This window comes from Sciurus vulgaris, assembly GCF_902686455.1.
Source record: "Sciurus vulgaris genome assembly, chromosome: 9".
Lineage (NCBI taxonomy): Eukaryota > Metazoa > Chordata > Mammalia > Rodentia > Sciuridae > Sciurus > Sciurus vulgaris.
In genome coordinates, this window is record NC_136469.1 from 125371870 (window position 1) to 125386091 (window position 14222).

At 38.5% G+C, this 14222-nt stretch overlaps 1 protein-coding gene and 1 pseudogene across 2 annotated transcripts in view; both read right to left on the minus strand.

The window, feature by feature from the left end:
• STIM2 (stromal interaction molecule 2) overlaps positions 1 to 14222 on the minus strand; it is a 172035-nt gene that overhangs the window by 76627 nt on the left and 81186 nt on the right.
• On the minus strand, positions 11102 to 12172 carry LOC306669871 (origin recognition complex subunit 6-like; annotated as a pseudogene). The gene is made up of 2 exons (XR_013766766.1): positions 12103 to 12172; positions 11102 to 11942 (listed from the first exon to the last, which is right to left on the minus strand). The product of XR_013766766.1 is annotated as an origin recognition complex subunit 6-like (transcript).

Consider the following 14222-nt stretch of genomic DNA (forward strand, 5'->3'; position numbering starts at 1 on the left):
AACCAAAATAACCCAATCAAATGGGCAAAAGAACTAAATAGACATTTATCCAAAGAAGACATAAAAAGTCAATAAATACATGAAAACATGTTCAACATCTCTAGAAATTAGGTATATGGAAATTAAAACTACACTGTGATTTCATCTCCCTCCAATCTGTTGGAGGCCGCTGCCCTGTAGGGCCCACAGTGGTGGCTGGCCTCGCCCTAAGATGGCGCCGAGAAGCCCAGCTGCAAGTGCTTTCTATTGGCTGACTGATCTCCTCCACGTCCGTGCTTAGCTCGTGATCAGTACAGGTCCTCATTACCCACCATTAAGTCTCCACGAGCCAAACGCCTGACCCATTAAGGTGATTGGCTGTTATATCCCATAAAGCTGCGTATTTTGCACGGCGGCGGGAGCAAGCAAGGCGGAGCAAGCAAGGCAAGGAGGGCAGGCAGCAGCTGTGGGACGAGAAAAGAGGAGAGGCGGCCGCAGCGCGATGAGAGAGGAAGAAGAGAGAAGTGACAGCTGCACGAGAGAAAAGAAAGAGAGAGAAAACTGCACGACAAGAGAAGAAGGAGAGAGAGAGCTGCGCGACAAGAGAAGAAAAAGAAGACGGCGTCGGTGGAGGAGGAAGAAGAACCAGGCACTCGGCTCAGAAGCTCTCCCATAAAACTAAAGACCTTAAAACTTCATTTGAGAGCCGAGTCTTCATTGTACTCGCTGGACGAGACACAATCTGAATAGCAATTATCAAGAATACAGATAACAGATCGGGGAGCCTATTCAACCACACGCCAAGGTCAGACGCCATTGTGGAGCCCGCCAGACCCCACACCGAGGCCGGCCACCATCGCTGAGCCTGCCTGCCAAACCCCCTACTGCTGAGGGACACTGTACTTGCCTCTGTGCTGACTCAGTGCACCCTCGCTGGGGCTCCCCAGCTTCTTTGGAGGCTGGTGCAGACATTTTGAATTGTTCCTGAGGACGTGGCCACCATCATCAGAAGAGCGGCTCCCTTCCTGAGACACCTACAGGAGACTGGAGGCCCTTTGACAGAACTCAAGATTCAAGAAGAGGAGGTATTGAGAGACTCGGGACCAACTCAGAGCCACTGGGTGAGTCTCTCCCACTGGGCGAGGCACCCGGGACAGGGCAGTGGTCCCGAAAGCAGGGAACTTGGTGGAATAGAGTTGCACAGTGAGACTCTCCCACTGGAGTTGTGAACCCAGACAACTGGGAGCATTGTAGAGGAGGGCCACAGAGCGAGAGGGTTCGGCCCAGAGCGAGGGTCCCAGGCCTGGGTAGCAGGACCAGACCGCAGGCAGCTTCTCGGAGGAGGGCCGCCCAGCGAGAGACTTCGATGCAGGGCGAGGCTCCCTGGTCCAGGAGGTAGGTCCAGTCCCCAGGGAACGTCACAGAGGAGGGCTGCCCAGCGAGAGACTCACTCACAGGGCAAGGATCCCTGGCCCAGGAGGTAGGCCCAGACTTCTGGGAACATTCCAGAAGAGGGCTGCCCAGCCTAGTCGGTAATTCTGGACCGAAGGGAACTTCTCGGAGGAGAGATGCCCAGCGAGACATCCCAACCGGGTGAGTCTTCCCCACTGGGCGAGGTATCCCCACCAAGGGAGTAGAACCAGAGAAACAGGCCCAGACCAGCCATGGCCCCACCCTGCAGTCTAGTCCCCCTTTGGCTGACCATCGGTCAACAAGTGGAGGCACCTCTGCCCACTAACAGGGCCCCACCTGATGGCCACCAGCCCTAGAGGGGCAGCTTCCTTGTGGAGCCCTGCTTTATCGAATACCTCCAAGACATCAGGCTACTGAAGGATATGAGGTGAGTTACTGGAAATCTACAGGGACACTATAAGTCAATACAGGAAATCTGCAATATCTCAGAGTTTCACTACTACAGGGGTTGATACCTGAGCAATAAGAGAAAACAAGGGAAGAAAATGTCCCAAACAAACCTAGATGCTACAGCAATAAAACCCAATGACAGCAAGCAGAAGAAATGTCAGAAAGGGAGTTCATAATGTACATAATTAAAATGATCAGAGAAGCAAACAATGAGATGAAAAAGCAAATGCAGGCTTGAATGATTGCACCAATCAACAGATAAAACAGCAAATGCGGGAAGCAAAAGATCATTTGAATAAAGAGTTAGAGATACTGAAAAAAAAAAAGAAATCCTTGAAATGAAGGAAAGAATAAACCGAATTAAAAACTCCATAGAAAGTATAACCAATAGGATAGAACACCTGGAAGACAGAACCTCAGACATTGAAGACAAAATATTTAATCTTGGAAACAAAGTTGACCAAACAGAGAAGATGGTAAGAAATCATGAACAAAATCTACAAGAATTATGGGATATCATGAAAAGGCCAAATTTAAGAATTATTGGGATGGAGGAAGGCACAGAGCTACAAACCAAAGGAATGAACACTCTACTCAATGAAATAATATCAGAAAATTTTCCAAATCTGAAGAATGAAATGGAAAATCAAGTACAAGAGGCATATAGGACTCCAAATATACAAAATTACACCAGACCCACATCATGGCACATTATAATAAAAATATCTAACATACAAAATAAAGACATAATTTTAAAGGCTGCGAGAGAAAAAAATCAAAATCAGGGGGAAACCAATACGAATATCAACAGATTTTTCAATCCCGACCCTAAAAGCTAAAAGGGTCTGGAACAACATTTTTCAAGCTCTGAAAGAAAATAGATGCCAACCAAGAATCTTATACTCAGCAAAACTTACCTTCAAATTTGACGATAAAATAAAATCCTTCCATGATAAACAAAAGCTAAAAGAATTTACAAAAAGAAAGTCAGCCCTACAGAACATTCTCAGCAAAATACTCCAATAGGAAGAGATTGAAAAAAAAAAAAAAAAAAAAAACAATGTAAATCAGCAAACGAAGAAACTACCCTAAAGGAATAGCCAAATAAAGGAGAAACCAAGTTGTGTCAAAAACAAAAATGAGGCAAATGACCGGGAATACAAATCACATCACAATAATAACCCTGAATGTTAATGGCCTGAATTCATCAATCAAAAGACATAGACTGGCAGAATGGATTAAAAAGAAAGATCCAACAATATGCTGCCTGCAAGAGACTCATCTCATAGAAAGAGATACCCACATATTAAAGGTGAAAGTATGGGAAAAACATACCATGTACATGGACTCAGCAAAAAAGCCAGAGTATTCATCCTTATATCAGATAATGTGGACTTCAAGCCAAAGTTACTCAGAAGGGATAAAGAAGGACATTTCATACTGCTTAAGGGAAGCATAAATCAGCAAGACATGATAATCATAAATATCTATGCCCGAAACACTGGCTCATCCATATATGTCAAACAAATCCTTCTCAATTCCAGGAATCAAAAAGAACACAACACAAAAATACTAGGTGACTTTAACACACCTCTCTTACCACTGGACAGATCTTCCAAACAAAAATTGAACAAAGAAACCATAGATCTCAATTACACAATCAATAATTTAGACTTAGTGAACGTATATAGAATATACCATCCCACAAAGAGCGAATACACGTTCTTCTCAGCAGCACATGGATCCTTCTCTAAAATAGACCATTATTATGCCACAAAGCTACTGTTAGCAAATACAAGAAGTTAGAGATACTACCTTGTATTCTATCAGATCATAATGGACTGAAATTAGAAATAAATGACAGAATAAAAAACAAACTACTCCAAAACCTAGATATTAAATAATATGCTACTGAATGTTGCATGGATAACAGAAGACATTAGGGGGGAAATAAAAAAAATTCTTAGAGGTAAACCAGAACAAAGATACATCATCATATCAAAATCTCTGGGACACTATGAAAGCAGTTCTTAGAGGAAAATTTATTTCATGGAGTGCATTCAAAAAAAGAAGAAAAAAATCAACAAATAAACAACCTAACACTACAGCTCAAAGCCCTAGGAAAAGAAGAGCAACACAAAAAGTAGTGAAAGACAGGAAATAGTTAAAATCAGAGCTGAAATCAATGAAACTGAAACAAAAGAAACAAAAAAATTGACAAAATAAACAGTTGGTTCTTTGAAAAAATAAACAAAATCAATAAACCCTTAGCCACACTAACAAAGAGAAGGAGAGAGAAAACTCAAATTACTAAAATTCGGAATGAACAAGGAAATATCACGACAGACACGACTGAAATGCAAAACATTAGAAGCTATTTTGAAAATCTATAATACAACAAAATGGAAAATGTTAATTCACCATATCAACAGACTTAAAGTTAAGAATCACATGATTATTTTGATAGATGCAGAAAAAGCATTTGATAAAATACAGCATTCCTTCATGCTCAAAACACTAGAAAAAATTGGGATAGTGGGAACATTCCTTAACATTAAAGGCCATCTATGCTAAGCCCATGGCTAATATCATTCTAAATGGTGAAAAACTGAAAGCATTCCCCATAAAAACTGGAACAAGGCAGGGATGCCCTCTTTCACCACTTCTATTCAACACTGTCCTTGAAACTCTAGCCAGAGCAATGAGACAGACCAAAGAAATTAAAGGGATACGAATTGATAAAGAAGAACTCAAACTATCCCTATTTGCTGATGACATGATTATATATTTAGAGGAAGTGGGAAATTCCACCAGAAAACTTTTAGAACTTATAAGTGAATTCAGTAAATTAGCAGGATATAAGATCAATGCTCGTAAATCTAATGCATTTTTATACATAAGTGATGAATCTTCAGAAAGAGAAGTTAGGAAAACTACCCCATTCACAACAGCCTCAAAAAAATAAAATAAAATACTTGAGAATCAGCTAACAAAAGAGGTGAAAACCTCTACAATGAGAACTACAGAACACTAAAGAAAGAAATTAAAGAAAACCTTAGAAGATGGAAAGATCACCCATGTTCTTGGATAGGCAGAATTAATAGTGTCAAAACAGCCACACTACCAAAAGTGTTATACAGATTGAATGCAATTCCAATTAAAATCCCAATGACGTACCTCACAGAAATAGAGCAAGCAATCATGAAATTCATCTGGAAGAATAAGAAACCGAGAATAGCTAAAGCAATCCTCAGTAGAAAGAGCCAAGCAGAGGGTATCGCAATACCAGAACTTCAACTCTATTACAAAGCAATAGTAACAAAAACGACATGGTATTGGCACCAAAATAGACAGGTAGAACAATGGTACAGAAGAGAGGACAAGGACATAAACCCAAATAAATACAATTTTCTCATACTAGACAAAGGTGCCAAAAATATGCAATGAAGAAAAGATAGCCTCTTTAACAAATGGTGCTGGGAAAACTGGAAATCCATATGCAACAGAGTGAAACTAAACCCCTATCTCTCACCCTGCACAAAATTCAACTCACAATGGATCAAGGACCTTGAAATCAGACCAGAGACCCTGCATCTTATAGAAGAAAAAGTAGGTCCACATCTTCACCTTGTTGGCTTAGGATCAGACTTCCTTAACAGAACTCCCATAGCACAAGAAATAAAAGCAAAAATCAATACCTGGGATAGATTCAAACTAAATAGCTTTCTCTCAGCAAAGGAAACTATCAGCAATGTGAAGAGAGAGCAACTATCAGCAATGTGAAGAGAGAGCCTACAGAGTGGGAGAATATCTTTGCCACATACTTCAGATAGAGCACTAATTTCCAGAATCTATAAAGAACTCAGGGCTGGAGAGATACCTCAGTCCGTAGAGTGCTTGCCTTGTAAGCACAAGGTCCTGGGTTCGATCCCCAGCTCCCAAAAAAAAAAAAAAAAAAAAAGAACTCAAAAAACTCTACACCAAGAATACGAATAACCCAATCAACAAACGGGCTAAGGATATGAACAGACACTTCACAGAAGAAGATCTACAAGCAATCAACAAATATATGAAAAAATGGTCACCATCTTTAGTAATAAGAGAAACACAAATCAAGACTACACTAAGATTCCATCTCACCCCAATTAGAATGGCGATTATCAAGAATACAAGCAACAATAGGTGCTGGAGAGGATGTGGGGAAAAAGGTACACTCATACATTGCTGGTGGGGCTGCAAATTAGTGCAACCACTCTGGAAAGCAGTAAGGAGATTCCTTAGAAAACTTGGAATGGACCTACCATTTGACCCAGCTATCCCATTCCTCAGCCTATACCCAAAGGACTTAAAGTCAGCATACTACAGAGATACAGTCACATCAATGTTCATAGCTGCTGAATTCACAATAGCCAGATTGTGGAACCAACCTAGATGTCCTTCAGTTGATGAATGGATAAAGAAACTGTGGAATATATATACAATGGAATATTACTCTGCCATGAAGAATGATAAAATTATGGCATTTGCAGGCAAATGGATGAAATTGGAGAATATCATGTTAAGTGAGATAAGCCAATCTCAAAAAATCCAAAAGATGAATGATCTCACTGATAAGTGGATGATGACACATAATGGGGGGTGGGAGGGGGGCAAGAATGAAGGAAGGAGGGACTGTATAGAGGGAAAAGAGAGGTGGGAAAGGTGGGGGGGAAGGAAAAAATAATGGAATGAATCATCATTATTCTATGTAAATGTATGAATATGAAAATGGTTGCTGTTCCTCCACGTACAAACAGAAACAACATGTATCCCATTTGTTTACAATAAAAATAAATTTAAAAAAATGGATCAAGGACCTTGGAATCAGACCAGAGACCCGGCATCTTACAGAAGAAAAAGTAGGTCCAAATCTTCAACAGGTCAGCTTAGGATCAGACTTCCTTAACATGACTCCCAAAGCACAAGAAATAAAAGCAAGAATCAATACCTGGGATAGATTCAAACTAAAAAGTTTTCTCTCAGCAAAGCATACTATCAGCAATGCGAAGAGAGAGCCTATAGAGTGCGAGAAAATCTTTGCCACTCTTCCTTCAGACAGAGCACTAATTTCTAGAATATGTAAAGAATTCAAAAAACTCTACACCAAGAATACAAATAACCCAATCAACAAACGGGCTAAGGATATGAACAGACACTTCACAGAAGATCTACAAGCAATCAACAAACATATGAAAAAATGGTCAATATCTGTAGTAATAAGAGAAATGCAAATCAAGACTACACTAAGATTCCATCTCATCCCAATTAGAATGGCAGTTATCAAGAATACAAGCAACAATACATGCTGGAGAGGATGTGGGGGAAAAGGTACACTCATACATTGCTGGTGGGGTTGCAAATTAGTGTAGCTACTCTGGAAAGCAGTGTGGAGATTCCTTAGAAAACTTGGAATGGAACCACCATTTGACCCAGCTCTCCCACTCCTTGGCCTATACCCAAATGACTTAAAATCAGCATACTACAGAGATACTGCCACATCAATGTTCATAGCTGCTCATATCACAATAGCCAGATTGTGGAACCAACCTAGATGTGCCTCAATTGATGAATGGATAACGAAACTGTGGTGTATATATACAAAGGAATATTACTCAGCCATGAAGAATAATAAAATTATGGCATTTGCAGGCAAATGGATGAAATTGAAGAATATCATGCTAAGTGAGATAAGTCAATCTCAAAAACCCAAAGGACAAATGATCTTGCTGATAAGTGGATGATTACACATAATGGGGAGTGGAAGGGGGTCAAGAATGGAGGAATTAGGGACTCTATAGAGGGAAAAGAGGGGTGGGAGGGGTGGGGGGGAGGAAAAAATAACAGAATGATTCAAATACCATTACCCTTTGTAAATGTGTGATTACACAAATGGTACGCCTCTACTTCATGTACAAACAGAGAAACAAGTTGTACCCCATTTGTTTACAATAAAAAAAGGAATACAGATAATGAATGTTGGTGTGGATGTAGAGGGAAAGGTACACTCGTGTTGTTGGTGGAATGCAAATTAGTACAACCATTCTGAAAAAACAATATGGAGATTCTTCAAAAAACTAGGGATTGAACTAGTTATCCCACTCCTAAGTATATATCTGAAAGATTTAAAATCAGCATACTATGGTGACACAGGCATATCAATGTTTATATCAGCACGAGGCACAAGATCCAGTCTATGGAAACAACCTAGGTGCCCATCAACAGATAAATGGATAAAGAAAACATGGTATATATACACAATGCAGTATTACTCAGCCACAATGAAGTATAACAATATGGCATTATGGCATTTTCTGGTACATGGATGGAACTGGAGACTATCATGATAGGTGAAATAAGCCAATCCCAAAAAGTTAGAGGTCAAATGTTTTCTCTGATATGTGGAAGTTAAACCAAAATGGGGGAGGAGGGGAAGGGGGGGGATAAAAAGAAGAAGGAATTTCAACAAATTAAAGATCAGCAGAGTGGATGAAGAGTATTGAGGAGCAGCAGAATTGAGGAGCAGGAGGAATGAGGGATGAGAAAAAGGGAAAATACAAATAGAGCACAGTGAATCCCAACATCAAGTATATCCACAAGACACTCATTTTAAAAAACTATAAATAAATTACAGAAAGATCAGTAAAGAAGGGAAGCAGAGAGAAAGCAGAGGGGGAAGGGGCAAGGGGGAAGAGGTGGGGATTGAATTAGAGCAAATTAGATTTCATGTTTTTGTGATTATGTCAAAATACATCTTAATGTTATACATAACTAAAACATATGTTTTTAAACCATAAACTTAAGAATTCAATACGTAGGAGATGTGACTTATCACTACAGTTAAGCACTCAAAACTTTGGAGTGTAACAAACATATATTCAAAATGTGACTCCACTAATCATATTATTAGATACTTCTAAGTTACTTAACCTCCCTTTAAGCCTTCTATTTCTATTCTGCACAAGGAAGAAAATACAACTGCCTACCACATGCCATTTTGAAGATTATATTTAAAATCCATAGAGTGCACAGAAAAATATTTTGCAAGCATGAGTAAGTAAATAAGTCTAACATGAATAAATAAATTTTACCCTGACTAAATTGGTAGGATTAATACACATTCTAGAGATTATCAGACATTTATGAAGGAAAGATTGCCCAGTACTCTTGACTATTCTGAAACAAAATACATAACTCTGAGATGGAGGAGAAAACCACAGCCTCTTCCACTGACAATGTAAGCAGGTCCCAAAGGACACCTGTCATCAAAACAACACAATGTCCAAGGTCTGATATGTGAGTCAGTTAAAGCAGATGGATTCCTTACGAACAACTGCAGGGTTCTTCTGTCTTAAAAATAATTCTCAAATAGCTTGTATAAGATCTTAGAGGAAAGACTACACAACCAAAAATGTACTACTGTTGGTCCGAATTTTATAAACAAGAACACTAAGACTAAGGAAAGATTAGTCATTTACTCTATTTCATGCAGCTACTTAAAAGGAAATCCAATACTGAAAGTAAATTTTAAAGAATTTCAAAGGTTTTTTTACCACTGTGCTAACGTGAATGTTCAGTAAAAATGCACTGATTCCCACACTCTTAGAAGAAAGAAAACATACAGACACACACACACACACAAATAAAGCCTGAATTACCAATGTTTTCATCTTCATCCTAAAACTGTAGCTCAAACAGGGTGGTTGGTGTGTCCACACACACTGGACCATTTGGAGAACTCTATAAGAACTTATGACCTTCATAAGTTACTTATTTTCTGTGCTTTAGTTTCCTCATCAGCAAGATGGTAACCTGCAAAGAGTTACCATCTTGGAAGTAATTTTTTTTTTTATGAAGTCTAAAAAAATTTGGTATATTAAGACTCTTAATAATGACAGCTATTTAAACGTTACAGAATATCAGTTATTTTTATACACAATAAGTTAAATGTTTTTCTTGATTTGCACACTGTATATAATTTCTTGAATTGAGTGAAGATAGCCTTGAGGTACATATCAGCTGATAATCAATAGTCAAAGAATTAAATATACAAAGAACAAGATCAAATCTTGACTGAGACCTACCCTAATGATGCAGGAATTAGTGTAGAGATAGGGGATAGTGCTAATACTTTCCTTGTTTTAATAACTTCAATCTTATCAACCAAAGTAGTTATAAAACACTGATATAAAACACAAACACAGGCAAACCAGAACATGCTTTCACAAAAATAAGAGAGAAGAAAGATATATTATTTAACAACTGAAAAAAAATCTTCATTTCCTAAACTCAAATGTTTAAACTCTACGTTAATGAAAACTACAAGCTGATTTTCAGTTTCTACACTTAATACAAGTATAACTTTACACTTCTTCCCCACCTCCTACAACTGTAACTCCCCATGCTGTTTTTGCAGTACAAATCCAGTTCTTTATCCCAGTTCCTAAACTATTGACATCCAAAAGCCTATAGGTCAATCCCCAGCTTACCTTGAATAATTTCATCAAAATGACCCTCTTAGGATTTCATTCTCAGACCTAGAGCCCAGCGGTTCTCAGAATTATTGTCAACACTATAAGTTAGATCATAGCCTTTTGTGAGCGACCAGAGAATTAACCCATTATTTATAATTCTGATTCAGTTGACTGATCAATCAATAAATACATAAATAACACATGAATCAAACAACTAATTTACAAAGCAACTTGTGCTACACAATGTTTTTATGTGCTGTACCATTTATTATGTAAGAACCAATACGTGATTTTTCAATGACTAATCAAGATATTGTTGATTATAATCCAAAAATTTTTAACCAAATGATCTATGATCTATCAATCTGCCCACTAATAATAAAAAAGGCACTGTACTATCATTAAAAAGACCACCAAAGTAATAGTCCAAACACCAAATGTCTTACACCTTCTGTATTCTCATTTGAAAAATAAAGGTAAACGTTACCTCAAAACATTTATTTTTTTTTTACATACAAAAATAACATTTATTAATTTAAGCTGTACAATATATTTAGTCAAACCAAAAGAGTAGAATCAGTCAAATTCCATTCACCCTGAAATTTATATTCCAATAGAACAGGAAACTGCCTTTAGTTTAACACAATTGAAAAGTAAAATGGCTCCAATTACATTTTGTGGGAGAGCGGAGACTTGTGGCGAGCTGAGGCACTGTAGTTGATTTAATGTTGCCAGGAACAGATCTCAGCCCTCGTGCTGGCTTCTTTACTATAAAGGCAATAGGATCCTTGTAATAAAAGTTCAAACAAAATTTCAAAGTCCTAAAATCTTCCTGGAAGTGGGAGTGTACTATAGGTTTGCAGCACATACCAGTCTAGAAACTGCAATCACTCTGCTGTAGTCTTTTGAGCATTGGCAGCATTTTCTAAAATTTTCCTTTTCCATTCTTCATAATCCTGTGTCAGATCTTCATCTTTCTGAGATGTATGTGGGATCTCTACTACTTTCTCTAATTCCTTTACTGGTGGTTCAACCACTATTTTCTTTTTCTTCTGGGGTGGACTAGATAAATTTCCAGGTTCTCCCTTGTCAATCTGCTGCCCAATCTTCTCTAATTGTTTACATAGTCGATCAAATATGGCTTTTTTTTACACCAGATGTGGCTGCCATTTTGTTTTTATCCACTTTTTTTTTTTTTTAACTTTAGAATCTTGCACGCTGTAAGTAGAGCAGCAGTGGTGAAAAGTGACCTGGACAAGTCAAGATCTACTTGTTGTGTCTGGGGAAGACTGGACTCGTAGCTTTGCAGTATCTTTGAAGCCATGTTCACTGCTTCTGTACAGCTAAACTGTACAGCTAGGTCTCTTATTCCAACATTTGAATTCAGGCCCAGTAAACACTCAAAAGATTTAAGACAGCTCTGATACATCTTCTTGTTCAAACCAGAAAGTTTAATTAAATAAGGCCTGTCCAAGGGGCATTTCATCCAGGAAGCAGCAAGGTCCAGGCACATGACTGCATTACTGGTTTCTGTGATATGTGCAGATAGACCAATACACTTCACCTGGGACAGTCGCAAATATTCCTCTGCTTTTCTATAAGGGCAATGTGTTCATCAAAACACTTTTTCAGGCCAGGAACAGTGGTGCATGTCTATAATCCTAGGGATTAGGAAGGCTGAGGCAGGAGGATGGCAAGTTCCAAAGCCAGCTTCAGCAACTTACTGAGGTCCTAAATAACCTCATGAGACCCTGTCTAAGCACATCGGGTTCAGTGAGGCCCAGGCGTCGGGCTAAGCGTCCAACCAACCCCGACTCCATGACGCTACCTCGAACTACACGCGCGCGAACAGCTGCGGTACAACGAAACCCCTCAAAACATTTATAAAGAAAGAGTTTAGCTTTAAAATACAGATGCTTCTCAATTTACAATGGTTCAACTTATTTTCCTACTTTATGATGGGTTTACTGAGCTATTTAATGCATTTTCAATTATGACAGGTTTATTAGGATGTAAACCCACAGTAACACGAGTAGAATCTGCATAGAGTGAAAATCTGTCACTATTAAAGTAGTGCCCGGCCTTCTGCATTTTCACTTTCCGAGGTTTCAGTTACCTATGGTCAACAGCAGTCCAAAAACATTAAATGGAAAATAAGCAATTTATAAGTATTTAATTGCACATTGTTCTGAGTGGTGCAAGCCTTACACCATCCCACCAGAAGTGAATCATCTCTTTGTCCATCATGTCCACACTGTACACAATGCCCACCCATTAGTCACTTAGTAGCCATTTTGGTTAATAGATTGACTGTCTAGGTATCATTATCACAGTGTTTGTGTTCAAAATCCCTATTTTACTGAATCATGGCTTCGAAGCCCAGCAATAGCAACCTAGCAATTTGAATAGGTCAAGGAGAAGCTATAAAGTACTTCCTTCAAATGGAAATGTGAAAGGTCTTAATTTAAGGGGGAAAATTCATATGCTCAGGATGCTCAGATCATTGTTTATCTCTTACTGTGCTTTCTCATAAATTTTATCATAGGTGTGTATGAATGTATAGGAAAAGATATAGTATATATAGGGTCAGGACTATCTGTAGTTGCAGGCATCCACTGGAGGTCTTGGAACATTTACAGTGCAGAAAAGGGGAGACTACCACATTAGTGTTAAAACAAATAGGTGCCATGGCAACTAGAGATGTACCAATGTCTAGCTTTGGTATTAGAATCTTGTCAAAGTTTTAGCCTCAGATTCCAGAACTCTAAATACCCAAATATCTACTTGAATATCTTTCTGCCATCCATAAGTTGGTGCAAATACAGATGCAATCATATGTGACTATTATATCCAGTCAGCATGATAACAGGACTAATAAGGCAAGTTACTCGAAATTAACATTAATATGGGAATATTTAAGTAGAGGTAGGAACTTGAGATTTAATATGACCCTGGGTTTTGTTAAATTTCTAAGACACAATTACATTTCCAAGCAAAGATGAGGCCACAGATACCAAATTTATCATCCCTTCCAAAAAATACAACTAAATTACCAGACAAAATATATAAACAACAGTTTTTGAGACATCGAATATTAGGTAAAAAAAGAACAGCGATCCCTGAGAGACCAGAAACAAACAAGTGTGCCCAAGGACTGCCCTAAATAAGTTTCTATGGACCATTTCCAGGACAAAGGGCAGAAAGAGAGAATCTGGCAATACCAGGAGGTTTCTCTGAAGATACAGAAGTCTGGGGAAGCTGAGGGTTAGCAGTCACAGGACTATGTGCCAAAGAAGAGAAATCTACACAGGGAGAGCCTAAACTTCTAAAAAGTTTGTTTTAAGCCTCAGCTGACTACTAATCAACAAATACATGTAAGGCTATTGCGAGCCAAGAGAAAACACCCACTCAAGAGAATTAGAGGAAATAATCAGTGAAAAAATCACACAGGGCAAGTAATAGTGCCTGTTGCAACCATACCAAGTAGAAAACTCTCACAGCATGTGAGTCACCAGGTGAATACTATGAAGGGTTTTGCCTCAGTATTGGGGAATATTAACCCTTACCTAACTGTGCATTGATCCTGCCTTAAAAAGCTTATAAGAACAAGCCCAAATGATTAAAATTGTTTCTGAGTAAGCTAAGGCTAGTTCTAGAACAAAGCTTGAGAACATTTACAGAACACAAATACCTTATACTGCAAATGGTAAAATTTACAATGTCTGGCATTTGGTGAAAAATTAGCACACATGCTAAGATACAGGAAAATACAATCTGAAATTGGAAGAAAACTAAATCAATCAAACCAATCCAAAAATGGAACAGAAGAGAGGATCTGTACAAAAAGATATACATTAAAATGAGTGTTAC